The sequence below is a fragment of the Euprymna scolopes genome, chromosome 33 (assembly GCF_053919585.1).
Source record: "Euprymna scolopes isolate OS-2025 chromosome 33, ASM5391958v1, whole genome shotgun sequence".
NCBI lineage: Eukaryota > Metazoa > Mollusca > Cephalopoda > Sepiida > Sepiolidae > Euprymna > Euprymna scolopes.
In genome coordinates this window covers 43586910-43601495 of record NC_136514.1, presented here as the reverse complement: position 1 = coordinate 43601495, position 14586 = coordinate 43586910, and the positions used below count along the sequence as shown (strand labels likewise).

The window sequence follows — 14586 nt, the reverse complement described above, 5'->3', positions numbered from 1 at the left end:
TGTTATTTTTAAAACTAAGAGGGTTATCCGGAATTGTCAGTGAAATAATGGTACTCTGTGTTCTCATGCTGCCAGGAATCACATTAACAAATATATATTTTCTAAAATAAAGTAAAATGCTGTCTTTGTTGTTTAGGAAGGTTCGGCGTGAACGAAGACCCTACAATATTAATAAAGGGAAAGAGGCATTCATATAAGATTAATAACTCCTATTGGATTCTTCGTGAAATTTTAATCGAGAAAAGATGTCTGATCTTGGTATAGGTCTTTGTTTTCAGTTTCATCTCGGATGAACGATAACTGGACTCTTAGCGACATCTCACTTGAATTGAAGGAATATAAAAGATATTGAAAATAAATTTTTTATTTTGATTTTTGCGGGCGGGGGGGGGGGGATAAAATTTCAAAGATTAAAATAAATTAAACAAACACACACAAATTGTTAAAAAAAAAAAAAAAAAAACGAATCTCCCCCGTTACAAATTCATTGAATATTTTAATTGAAAGTGTTGTAGGTCGTCAAAATTAAAATTCCATTTATCAAATGTTGACAGAATTAGTGAACATTTGGAGAAATTGAAGAATAAAAAAAAAAAGAAAGGTTTTCTGCAGTTCATATTTACTCGCTTCCCCAGGAGAGCAAGGTCAGTTTTTTCTCCCCATTATGAGGAAAACCTAGATCTTCTCAAAAGAGGCACTCTGGATTGACTAATTAGATAAAAGTTCTTAAAATTTTTTTTTTTTTTTTTAACCCAAAAACATGGAGTGTGTGAGTGTCGGTGGTCATCCTATTCGTAACTCGACGCATTTTGAGCCATTCGTCAAGGCACTGTTCCTTTCTCATTTTCACCAGTACTCCTTTCATTTCAGCAGTCACCTTAACACCACATTTACCTCCTAGACTATCCTATTTTTAAATAAACGGTACTTACAAAAATGTGTTTACATTTTCATGAAAAAAAAAACAACAAAAAAATGATGTGGAGTGTTACCCTCTTTCTAAAATAAATCAGAAGCAGCTTAGCAAGATCTACGCGTTTTAAGAGCATACAGTTGCCACACTGTTTTCTGGTTTGCTTAGAACTGAAAACAATCTCTAAATGGAAGTGGGGAATAAGTGGAAGCAAAATAAATAGGAGTGGAGTTTGAGAGTAAATGGTGTTAAAAAAAAAAAGGAGAGACGCAAAATAAAGATTGGAGGATGCCTAGTATCGAAAATAAAACACGGAGTAGAATCAGCAAAGTTAAACAAGATTGATCTTAGTATAATGCGAATGCGTGTCAAGCGGGATCACAAACTCACACAAATAAGAGAAACAGTAAACACTGGGCGAGTAAAATGTCTCCTGTGATTGGACCCGTCGCCATTCCCAGTAGATCGCCGCAGGCGATCGGCAATCCCGCTCGAATCAGGAGGTAATGCGTGGGAGGATGTACCTTCTAGGACCGAGCAAAACCATATCTTATTTCGACAAGGAAACGTCAGCCCCTAGGTTGTCAGAATGAAACCAAAAAGGAAGGACTTCGTCCGGCAAAGACGCCGCAATCTGTTTAGAAGTATAATCCGGGAGAGAATCGCATTATTCCCTCATCAAACACGCGATGTTTCCGGTGTTTGCGGCTATTACGATTCAATAGAATAAAGAACACACATCTTGATTTGCTGACAGCAGGACACGTAAGTGGTGTAAATGTCACCATGTGTAATGTGATAACATTAATATAACAAAAGCTTTCATTGTGAATGGATTATTTATTTTTTTTTTCAAGTAGCTACGACAAGTCCGAGGGAAGCAAATGCCCGTCACCTGGCGTTGTTATTATTGTCGTCTGCAGGATTATTAGCACTTTACGGTGAGTAACTAACAAGGATCGAGTTAATAAAAAAAAAAAAAAAAAAAAAAAAAAAAAAAAAAAAAAGGCGTGCAAAAACATGATTGAGCCAAGTGATCGCGGATTGAAGCAAGGACAGAATGACGAACACATCACACACATCACGTTAAATACAAATAGTAAACTCAGTTAAGTATAAAATTATATAGTTATAAATATCTATCTAGATTACTTGTGAAGGTTAAAATAAATTGTCAGATAGCAATTAAGTTACACAGAAGCGTCCGCGTTTCATTCACGCAGGAAATCTTCGGGCTAAGTACACTTACAGCCTCAGTGTATGCCATAAATATATCTTCATATATATATATATATATATATATATATATATATATATATATATATATATATTATATGGGGGGGGTAGAGAGAAACAAATGGAGAGTAGAAATAGGCAGACAAAGAAGAAACAAGCAGACTTTTAGACCACTGACTGGTAAACTTAGGACATTAGTGTTCTTTGGCCCAACTAGCAAAATTTGAAACCATAGGTATCAATACCTAATTGAAACATTACTGCATGTAATAATTATACTCTTAAAAAACTTAATTTAACAATGTTTATTTTTTCAAAATACAATAACGGAAGTGCTAGTGCTCACTGCTCATCAGTAATTAATACGCTGTGTGTGTGTGTGTGTGTGTGTGTGTGTGTGTGTGTGTGTGTGTGTTCTTTCGATAGTACAATAAAATAAGCTGTTCCAAGTGAATGGAGCGGCGGAGCGTAGAAAAAGCTCCAAAGGATGTTAGCTATAATTGGGAAGGGAGGACGGCATTCTTAATAATATACAATAATTGTTTTCCTCGCGCACGCACAACACAGGTCATTGAAGGAAGCGGAAATTTTACATTATATATATATATATATATATATATATATATATATATATATATATATATATATATATATATATATATATATGGAAATGTATAAAAAAGAATACGAAAAGTATAAAAGCTTATAACTTTTCTTTATTCGTTTTCAATTGGTGACGTGCAGTAATACAAAATAATATTATGAAAAAAAATTAAAAAACTTTTTACAGGTACATAATTTTCGTCCGATCCTTCAGTCTTCATCGGTATAGTGAAAGTATATATATATATTATTTTTATTATTTTTTTTTTTAAATAAATAAAACATTAAGCGCAAAAGAAAAAAAATGGTTCTTTATATGATAGAAGAAGCACGAAAGAAAATTCAGGAATTTTTAGAATGGCTCAACACATAAACCATATTTGTAAAAATTTCAAATTCAAGCCAAAAATTACTAATAAAGGATTCGTATTATTTGGATTCTTCAAACTACTGTTCTCATCCCGAGAACTATTTCCAAACCATTTCGGTCTATGTAACCCCCAACTTTCTTTCAACCAGAATTTCGAACGGAACACTTTATTTAATCCATGAGGTAGCATGTTCTCGTTCCGTCAGCCTGAGTAGAAATCCTAAGTATTTCGCAACTCTATTTTGACTGTCATCCTTCAGAAAAATAATTTTACAAGAAAATTTTACCAAGTATTTTATTTCCTACGCCACGGGTTCCTCCGTAAACTTCAAATTTAAGCTAGAAATGACTACTTAATAATGGATCGTTTAAAAAAAAGCTTCAAAACCACTTTCGAATGACACTATGCCCGCCATTCTTCATGGGTTGATAATGGATTAAAAATGGCCGACTTGTTTATGATCGTGTGATCTTTCAGAATTAGAAAATTATTTGAAGTCTTTAAACATGTTGATTAAAATAATTTCAGTTATGAATCAAAGTTTAAAGACAAAGGTCAAGTATTCATGGTTCATTTGTGCAGCTAGATGAGGCAAAAACATTTCCGTGTGCGCCACTGTCGTACAAAAGATACAAAAATTACCTAACAACATAGTTGTAGTTTTAAAGAACTATCAACCTGAAAAAAAAAATTGATATTTTTTTAAATTAGCTTTTGTTTTTTAACTACTTTAACTCATTAATCCCAAACGAAATGTTCTTATGTGTTTTTAAAATGACAAATATTTAAAATAAAACTCATACATGCCCGTGTGTGTAGGTTTCTCGCCTATACGTAAAATACACACTAAATTATTTACTAAAATCAAAAACAAAATAAAAGGGAATCTAAAACGATTTTTTAAAATGCTATAAAACAAAAATAAAATGTAAACCTGGTTGTACGTTGAATGGTTTTTTTTTGGTGGGGGGTCTACGCCTTCAACCCGGGCAACGGCAGGTAAATACATAAATTGATCACAATAATAATTAAAAAAAAATAAAATAAAATAAATTATCTCTTTCAACTTTATGAAAATAATTCGTTATCATCAATTGACAAAATTGTCTGGATTGTTCATAGAGACTTAATCTTATAAGGAATCAATCAGTTAAAATAAATGACGACTTCAAACTAGACTCATGATTGGAATTAAATATTGGATTGACCAACAATTTATATCAACTCATCTTGTATAGAACCCCCTAAAGATGTTCCCATGGAAGATAAAACAAAAAAAAAACTTGAATTTATACTAGAATTAGTGGCGATCACGAATATTAACATATCGAGTGTGGCTTGCGTAAATAAAAGGCTGTTCCACTAAAATCACATCACAGAATAAAGTATTGGGTTGGTGCAAAAATAATGTCGTTCAACTTCAAGTAAAAAAATTTTTTTTGCCCCAACATAATATAATGCTCACGGTTAAGCGATAATAGTCGACTATTACGAGGATTATTTTTTAAATGGGTGAATTTTTAAATTAATAACAAAATAAAATTAAAAAAAAAAAACTGTTTACAAATTCACTACTACATTTTCCAGGTAAAAAAAAAAAAGAAAAAAAAAAGTGAAGCATGCATGGTCCCCCGTGAATGCACAGTGAATGAGGCATAAAAAATGACCAAGTTCAGTATTTGCCCCGTCTCCCCATTTAACCCCAAAAGTCCCCAGGTGACGTCAAATCCTGGTGAAAATGAACAAACGGCGCAGTTTTAAGCCTTAACATATGTAAATTTGAGTTCTGCACTTTGCAAAAAAAGAAATGACTAAATCCATCATTTGCCCCCCACCACCACCATTTAGCTCCAAATGTCCCCAAGGCCTTAACATATTTAAATTCTGGTTCAGCACCATGCAAAACTGCTAAATAAACATACACAGAAATTTTTCAAACTTTATTCAGCCAGAAGGTTCTCAAGTTTGAAAAGATGCACATGAAGGCCAAAAAGTCATGAATAAAGCCTCTAAGATGAGAGTAATAATTCGATTCAAATAGAAACTTATAAATCTTCACAGCAAAAATAAAATCCGAAAGACAAAAAAGATAAGTTTTGAAAATGTACAAAAAGTAAATAAATCATTTGAGAGAATTGACATCATTTTGAAATAAAGAACATAAAATATTGAGAGGGGGTGGGGTCCTTAGATAAGGAATCGTTTGGGACATAAGGGCCATACAGTTGCCGAATTATAAAATAATTATCCAAAAAATTAAAATCTGAATACAGTTGCACTCCTGCTAAAATATATTTGCTGAAACCTGATACAATGTATAATAATAGTCATTGGAGGATATTAGTGTTGGGACGATTAATCGGAATCGGAAAAATCGGAACTTTTGGGAGTATCGGAATTGATATTGGACAAATTTCTGCCTATTTTCCGATGCCAAAAACGATTCCTTTCATTATCTTTTTATTTGATTTTGTTTAAACAAAATAGTAATAATAAAATAATAAATATTGATTTTTAGCTAACATCTTTAGATCCCTCCCCCCACAAGTGTATTTTTACGTTTAAGAAAATATATTTCCATTTAATATGTATTTTTACGGTAATCTAATCGGGACAAAATAACAACTTTATAGTTAAATATTTAGAGATTTATAAAGAATTGGAATGGGGAAAAATATTGAATTGTCAATAAAATTCATCACTAGAGGATATCAAACAACTCTTTCAGGATCAAGGTGTGGTGTCTGTTCTTCGGATGCTGCGCTTCCGTTTCTTGTTCTCTTTCGGTGGAGGAGAGGCCCTTCACGACTGAGACAATTTTTATTTTTGTACCTATTCTCCACGTTAAAAAACGACCCTGGTGTCTAACTCTGTCCTGTGGGGAGGCATAGTAAATAGGTACAATTCTGTGTAAGCAATGACTGCAAGCTACAATCGGTGTTGATAAAATGATGTGGCACGAGGGTCGGAAAAATGGGATTTGAGAAGCCAATGTTCTAACAAGAGCATGCTGGTCTGCAAAAGATACCCGAGTAGTCCCGTCAGGATGTCTCAAACGGAAAAGAAATTCTAGGAGGGTGGGTATCTCAGAACTGAACAGAACCAGAAACATACCTCAAGCCATCTCAACAAATGCCTATACTGTTGGTTTTGGTGCCAAGTGAAAACCCCTTGACTGCGGGTGAAGGAGATGAAGAAACATTAAAGAGAATACAAGAGAAGAAAATATGAGTGAAAATTTGAAGTAAATGAGCAGAAAATGTGGATGAAAATTTACAGTAAACTCGATGAATCGAACTGGCACTCAGACGGAGTTGCTTCATCCTTTCTCTGAAGAATTCTTTATTTGGCACCTATGCGTTTTAACATCCTTGTGCAAATACAGAAAGCTATTCATATTATGGGGAGGAAGGGGTGGGGTGGAGTGGGGGACTTGATTAACTTTTTCCTTGCCGTGGGCGGAACTCTCCTAAAATGAAAACAAAAAATATTCAAATACATAAGTGCCCCTTATTTTTAATTTTTGACCCATTATTGCTTATGTTGCCAGAAAAATACACACACGGTTGGAGTAACAACATAAAAAAAAAATACTGCGCATGTGTGTAACGTCAAATTTTGTCAACTGGTTCTCTTTTCAAAAATATCCTATGATGTCAAAAACTTGTCTTCTTTTTAAAAGATATAATTTATTTACTAAACACTTCATTATCATGCAATAATTCTCAAATTTTAGGTGACTAAACTAAAAGAATTAACACATTACTTTTTTTTTTACAAAGGACAATCATAGGAGAGATAAAGCATAAAAAATGTGGTGGCATCTATGAGATTTATAAAGAGTGTCTTTATTTACTTACCTCCCCACAAGTACAGAGTTTGATGGAAGATTGTTTTTTTTAATGGGAAGGGCACGCTAAATTAAAAAACGATTTTTAAAAGTAGCCCAGTCAATTTTTTTTTTCTCTGATTGAGAACAAAACAGATACTATGCCTTGATCCTAACCCGAAGGCTCACAGAATGTAATAACAATTTTCCTTAAGAATCAGGTCAACTTCCTAATAATGATAAAGAAATATTCAAAGTATCTTGACCGTTTCTCGTGAAGTAGATAGCTAAATAAAGAATATGTAGATTTAATTTTGTTTTAACAAAATAAAAATTTTAAACCTTCTTTTTCTACATTTTTAAACTGATCTTTTTGTCTTCCAGATTTTATTTTTGTGATGAGGATTAAGTTTGTATTTGATTGATTCGGATTATTGCTCTCACCCTAGAGGTTTTACTCATAACTTTTCAACATCTATTCAAACCTGAGAACCTTTTGGCAAAATAAAGTTTGAAAAATTACACCTAAAGAAGGTTGGACGTTATATGGGCCAAAATGTTGTGAATGTGATTAACTTTAATAATAATATCTCTATCTACTTGCCTTCTCACAAGGGCAGAGTTAGACACAAGATCGGTTTTTAATGTGGGGAAAATCTAGTTCCCTTAAAATGGGCTCTCTGGATCGAGGCAAAAATAAAAATTGAATCAGTCTAGAAAGATTTCTTCACTAAGCATGGATAGAAAAAAAACTGACATGTATTAGAACAGATACTATACTTTGCAAAATTTATTTCTGAAAAATACAAAAATAAATTTGGCACTAGGCCATTCAAAAGTGTTAGGGAGAGGAGGATAGGAGGATCCATGATCATCCTTGTTACTGTACCTTATATATGTCTATCATTTTCCTAGCTAGAATCTTCAATCAATCCTACATTAACTCCAGGGGTCATCCTATCTAAGATTTTTAATCGAATTTTTTTAAACATTAACATACATAAAAAAATCGTTTTTTATATTTTGCTCCTAAATGTCTATGGAAAACATTAAAACTGAACCGAAAAATATAAAGAATCATATGTTGTGTCTGTATGGGAATGCCCTTCATCCGGGCAACGCTGGTCGGTACAAAAATAAAAAAAAAAGAAAAGAAAAAAAAAAAGAAAAAAAAAAGAAAAAAACATATTCATTGAAGATATGACTTTGATATTGTATATAAAAAAATCTTTTCTATTTGATTTAAATCAGGACCTGAATTTGATTCATTTCTTTTTTAACTATGAGAACAAAAGATTTTCAAAATGGTCTTGTTTATATTTCTTAGTTGAAGACAAAGTTTTCCTGCTAATTCTTCACATTTATAATTTTGTAAACCCTTTATGGAATCCTTCTATTTTTACGCAGTTCAGGAAACATCCAATTTTTCATGAAATGCCATTCCCATACAACATCTGATTATTTATACTTTTTCAGTTCAGTTTTAATGTAAGTGCAAAGACCGATTTATTTATGTATGTTAATGTTTTAAATAAATCGATTTGGAAATCAGTAGAACGACCCCTGGAGTGAATGTAGTATTTTGGTGATTGAAGATTCTATCTAACAAAATGATAAACATATAAGGTACTTCATAAAAAAAAGCACACTGGGTATTTAAATATGGATGTATAAGCAATTGTAAATGTTTATATAGTATGTATTTATTAAGTTATGCTTGGTATTAAATACTTTTTCAAAAATATTAGTTTTAAATTCATTCAATGCATTTAAACTTGTTTAAATTATATATATATATATATATATATATATATATATATATATATATATATATATATATATATTCCCTGATTCTAACACAATTATCGATTCCGTACTAAATTCCCAATTCCGATTCTTTATAAATCTCTAAATATGTAACTATGAATTTGATATTTTCCCCGATTACTGTAAAAAAAAAAAAAAAAGCAAGCATGTTAAATGTGCAGATAATTTCTCCGACGTAAAAATACACTTGTGAAGAGTGGTCTATAGATTTTATTTTTGCAAGTAGTTTAAAATAAATATTTATCATTTTATCATTACTACCAGCAATGGAAGATTTTGTTTCAAACAAAAATCAAATGAAAAAAAAAACTTAAAAGAATCGTTTTTGGCCATTGAAAAATAGGCTAAAAAATATACAGATATATTAAACGCGAGTTGATCAACATTTAATTTCCTGAGATTTATTCATACTGATTTTAATTATACAAAATGCATGCTAAAACAGTTTAATTCTGAGATTGATTCATGTTTGAAAACAATTGTTTTAGCCTTGTAATTTATGGTAATCTATAATTAACTGAACAAGTCACCCATCTTTCTCTCCCAGCTTTGTAATTTCTCTTCACTCAGTGTTGATTAAATTACTAAAACGTTTTGAGAAAAAATGACTTTTTTCAGCATGGTAATCTAATGTATATACATGTGTCAGTACACATGACATTATTATGACCTCCTCAGAACCCGTAAGCCATTCAATTTAATAGTGTGTTGGCTACAAAGAGATAGCAAAGGCCGAAACCTCGATTTATCTATGTAAGCTAAGCAACCCATATACTAGCTCTACTAATAACTAATTTAGCACAATTGAAGTGGATATATATTAAATTGATTAGCAAGGAATAAGTCTGAAGTTATATAAATAAATATTAATCAAATATAAGTTAATATACATATATATATAAACATATAAATAAGTTTATATATATATATAAACATATAAATAAGTTTATATATATATATATAAACATATAAATAAGTTTATATATATATATATAAACATATAAATAAGTTTATATATATATGTATAAACATATAAATAAGTTTATATATATATATAAACATATAAATAAGTTTATATATATATATATAAACATATAAATAAGTTTATATATATATAAACATATAAATAAGTTTATATATATATATAAACATATAAATAAGTTTATATATATATATAAACATATAAATAAGTTTATATATATATATATATAAACATATAAATAAGTTTATATATATATATATATAAACATATAAATAAGTTTATATATATATATAAACATATTTATATGTTTATATATATATATATAAACATATAAATAAGTTTATATATATATATAAACATATCAATAAGTTTATATATACAAACATATAAATAAGTTTATATATATATAAACATATAAATAAGTTTATATATATATAAACATATAAATAAGTTTATATATATATAAACATATAAATAAGTTTATATATATATAAAAACATACAAATAAGTTTATATATATATAAAAACATACAAATAAGTTTATATATATATAAAAACATACAAATAAGTTTATATATATATATATATATAAATAAGTTTATATATATATATATATATATATAAATAAGTTTATATATATATATATATATAAACATATAAATAAGTTTATATATATATATATAAACATATAAATAAGTTTATATATATATATATAAACATATAAATAAGTTTATATATATATATATATATATTATATATATAATACTAGCAGATGTACCCGACGTTTCCCGGTGTTAACCGTAACATTAAATTCCTAAGGAAAAAAAAAATGAAGTAAAAAGCAAACCGAACGGAAACTAAGACGTGCATGCGAGTATTAATTTTTTTCTAAACAGTTCACTTCTTTTAAGTAAAAAAATCAGAAAAAAACTCGAGCTGAGATCGTAACTAAAACATAAAGATAGTGAATCAAGTACGCCATGGTCTTTTAAAAATGTTTTCAAACCTACTTATTCTTTATGTAAGGAAGCTGTAATGTGAACAATTCGTGCATACGAAGTTGTGCAACAGTTGACAAACATGAAAATCTGATAACCCTCAAGTACCAATTTTTAAATTTTGACCCTTTTCACAGCTCTTATACCAAATTTTAGGTCTGTAAATGAAAAATTCGTTGAGTGTATAGGTTGAGTGTTGTCCTCACACATACACACACACTTTTATAGATATATACATAAATTATTTAATAATTTATTTAATATATAAATTATTTAATATATTAATCCCTCAAAAGGGAGAGTTTTGCACCATTTTTATGTAACCTTACAAAGATTAAAATCAAGCTATACTGGATCAAATTCAATGCAACTAATTCTTTTGAATTTTCAAATGGATCGTTGTATTCATATTTATGCCACCTAAAACCTCTTTAAAATACACAAACGAAACTGAAATTTGGGGAAAATGTATTAATTCATGCCTAATATCTATTTTTTTAATTTAACAAAAATCGGAGTTATCTCAATTTTCATGACAAGTTTTGCTCTCTTTTTACAAAACTAAATTGAACTAAATATGGTACACATTGGAACCTCGTACAACTAGCAGCTGTGTTCCAAAATTCAGAATGGTCAATTAATTAGTTCAGAAATGAATCCTGTACATAGAGAGAGATATAAACATACATTTTATAAAGGTAGAGATAAATATATATGCTAAAAAAACGTGACCTCTTAGGTCAAACACTGTTCACAGGTTAGATTGATTAAATAAAACGTATACAATGTTTTCTCCTTTATTTATAAGTGTTTTTTAATGTATCTAAAGAAGATAGATATTTAATGGAAATGTCAAGTGAGTTGAGTCCGGCTACTGGAGAAGAGATAAATTTAGTATGAAAGACATGGGTGTGGGTGTATGTGTGTGTGTGTGTGTATATATATATATATATATATATATATATATATACATATATATATTACTATGATTATTTTTAATACCTACAGACACTAGTTTTTCATCCTTTTGGGAATCATCAGTGCAAGGAGTTACAATTACAGCCGGTCAAGGAAGATTCGAACCCGGCCAAGAAGCTATCTCTGACTCCATCAGCAAGGAAAAAACCACACAGCCAAGTTAACCGCGAGAAATACAGTTAAAATTAACATTTCTATCAAATGTCTAGACGGCTACAGTGATTTTATAAAATTATATACATACATACACATATATACATGCACACACACATACATACATATATCAATGATGTGACGATTCCAATGTTTTCACGATTCTGATTCTTTTATAATCTATTTAGCTATAGAATTTTTTTTAAATATTAGGATGACTAAAAACGCATGTAATATGTGCATATGTTATCTAATACACTTGTGTGTAAATAGGATTTCTCTTTAGATTTTAGTTTTGTCGTTTCAAATCATTAACCATCCTTTTATAATTAATACACAATAGAAAATTAGGTTTCAAACAAGAAAAGGAAAAGGGACAATAAAAAGAATCATTTTGAGCATCGTAAAATAGGCAACATTTGCTCCGATTCAGATACCCTCTAAAATTCTGATTCCCACTTAATCGTCCCAACACCAGTATATAAGTGAAATTGTGTATGTGTGTGTGTGTGTGTGTGTGCATTTCTCTACCTAACTACTCTGTAAATTTTCAATCTACACACTCGAGATTTGACATAAGGGTTATTTAGATTAGGGAAAATCTTTTTAATTGGTTTTCAGCCAGAAATTTGGCTGTCAAGGGTCAAAGTTCAACAATTTGACCTTTGAAAACTCTACCAAACTCCAACAATTTTGGGTCTAAACACTTGAAATTTTAGATGTAGGTTACTTGGACATGGATCAAACTTTTTAATTTGATTTGAGTCCAAAACAATAAATGTGAAGGGGTCAAAGGTAAAAAAATTTGACCTCTGCGGTCTCTACCAAATTATTTAACCAATTGTTGGTATAAACATTTGAAATTTTACATTAAGTGTATTCAGACAAAAGGTAAGCTTCTTAATCAGTTTTTGGCCGAAAATTTGGCTGCCAAGTGGTCAAAGTTCAAAAGATTTGACCATTGCAGTCTTCAGCAAACTTTTCAGCCAATTTTGGGTCTAAACATTTGAAATTTTACATAAAGGGTATTCAGACATGTAGCAAGCTTTTTAATCAGTGTTTGGGTGAAAATTTGACTGCCAGAAGTCAAAGTTGAAAGAGTTGACCTTTGCAGACTCTACCAATTTTGGGTCTAAACACTTGAAATTTTAGATGTAGGTTACCTGGACATGAGTCCAGGTTCTTATTATATACTAGCGAGGGGTACCCGGCGTTGCCCGGGTGTTTGGAGATGTGTGTGGTTTTGGGTAAATCAAAACTCCGGGGGGGGGGGTAAAATAAAAAAAAATGTTTTGGTAGGTAAGTATGAGGATCGAACCAGAACCGTTGAGGCAAAGTTGTAAATTAAAGTGTGAAAAAAAAGAGTGTGACGGTTTTAACCATTGGGCCACCGCAAGATGCTAACGGAAACACGTTTGAATTTATTTAATTACTTGGATTTGGCAGGTGCATGTTTTAATGACTTAATGAGGTCAAGTTTGACTGCGGGATAATATTTCATTTACTGCGGGAATGCTTTTTTTTAATTTTTATTTTCCCAAGATGTTATAGGAAAAAAACTAACCCACATGCAGCGAGCGACAAATGTTGAATATTTATCTTCCCGAAGTCGAGCAAATTAAATAGACAGGCGAGCTCCGTTGTTAACTCTGAGATATTACGATTTATATGTGATATAAAAAGTTTTAAGAAGTTGTTAGGCGACCGATCGCTTATCTGAAAAAAGCCTTTCTTGGACATACACAAAAAGCGAACATACATTTTCGCTTTTATATATATATAGATATATAGATATATATATATATACATATGCACATAAAGTTATGAACAGTACATAGGGTCTGGGCAAAGCCGGACTGAACTGCTAGTATAATTTTAAATTATAAATAATTATTTTTTATATCTACAGATACTAGTGTTCTATCCTTCGCAATCATCAGTGCAGGAAGTGACGATTTCCACTGGTTGAAGGATTTGAACTCCCACCACCTTTGACTTCATTTGCAAAGGAACATTACCTTAGAGCCACCATCAACCACCACAAGAATCAAGGAAAAGTTAACATTTTATAAAGTCAAATACAAGCATAACTATTCAAACAATCTAGAGTGATTAAGTGACTGGAAATCCCAATCATGCACAAGACCAGGCGACTGCCTTTTATTTCCCCCTGACAGTGCTTAACTTTTAAGAACTTACTTCTTAAAGAAGCAAAATAATGTTTTCTATATGACATTTTGCTTCTAAGTAATTAGATATAAATAAATAATACCAAGTTTATATTAATGTAGTTTGATAGTGTAAGTAGGACTATAATTATTTCTGAAAAGTTACCACTATTCATAAAACTTTGCGTACAATTGTTTTGGCCTAATGTTGGCATATAAGTATATAATAGTTTAGTAATTATAATTTTACTCAACTGGGCAAGCTCATCAGCGCATAACAAATATCCAATTTTCCAAAATTTCTCACATCTCACAAACAGGACTCTTATTAACATAACGGTATTCAATTATACACTGCAGTTCTTAATATTATCATAATGTTGAATATTTCCCCTTTCTATAACTACTTTTTATAACATTGCATTTGGTTTAATGTCTGTTCTACATGCTTGCATGTAGTAGACTAATATATGTGTTTGTGTAATACTAGGAAAAAATGCCAGCATGGAAATGTTTCTCGCATATTTT

The 14586-nt window shown here is 30.4% G+C and overlaps 1 protein-coding gene and 1 long non-coding RNA gene across 21 annotated transcripts in view; one reads left to right on the top strand and one right to left on the bottom strand.

The window, feature by feature from the left end:
- Positions 1-14586, bottom strand: part of LOC145258201 (uncharacterized) — a 418516-nt gene that overhangs the window by 291739 nt on the left and 112191 nt on the right. The window lies entirely within an intron of this gene.
- The window catches only part of LOC145258204 (uncharacterized), an 82582-nt gene that overhangs the window by 1806 nt on the left and 66190 nt on the right, over positions 1-14586 (top strand). The window contains exon 1 of one of the 6 annotated variants that reach the window (XR_013864077.1): positions 1035-1854. The exons of the other annotated variants lie outside the window; for them this stretch is intronic. This is a non-coding gene — a long non-coding RNA (uncharacterized LOC145258204). Of the gene's footprint in view, positions 1-1034; positions 1855-14586 lie in introns of those variants that run through there. 6 annotated transcript variants of the gene reach the window in all.